General features: G+C 51.6%; 1 protein-coding gene across 3 annotated transcripts in view; it reads left to right on the top strand.

Moving 5' to 3' along the window:
• LOC105453580 (probable palmitoyltransferase ZDHHC16) overlaps positions 1-382 on the top strand; it is a 4,871-nt gene that overhangs the window by 788 nt on the left and 3,701 nt on the right. The window lies entirely within an intron of this gene.

The raw sequence follows: 382 nt of genomic DNA on the forward strand, positions 1-382 counted from the left end.
TTATTCTAAGTTGGCAGCGCTGTGGCGCTGCATACTCGGCGATCTCTATATGAGACGGTGATTCACGAACTCTTATTGGTCGTTCGCGTAGTAATATCCCTGCGCATGCGCGCTGTACCAGGCGATACCGTGCGGCCCCACGATTGGTCGCTTGACTTATTTTAAATATATATCGTACCGGTCCTCGCGGGTAACCGGTTACGACCAGTTCATCTAGTGCCCCCGCCATGGGCACAAGCCTTGTAGTCGGTACACAATAAAGTGCGTTTTCTAAAGTAATTACGTGTCCTTCAACGAGCACGACGGCGACCCTTCTCAAGATAATCCCTGACTCTTTCCCCAGGATATCCCCTGGTTCCTTTCCCCAGGTCACACCCTGGTT

Source organism: Wasmannia auropunctata, unplaced genomic scaffold (assembly GCF_000956235.1).
Source record: "Wasmannia auropunctata unplaced genomic scaffold, wasmannia.A_1.0 LD335998.1, whole genome shotgun sequence".
Taxonomy (NCBI): Eukaryota; Metazoa; Arthropoda; class Insecta; order Hymenoptera; family Formicidae; genus Wasmannia; species Wasmannia auropunctata.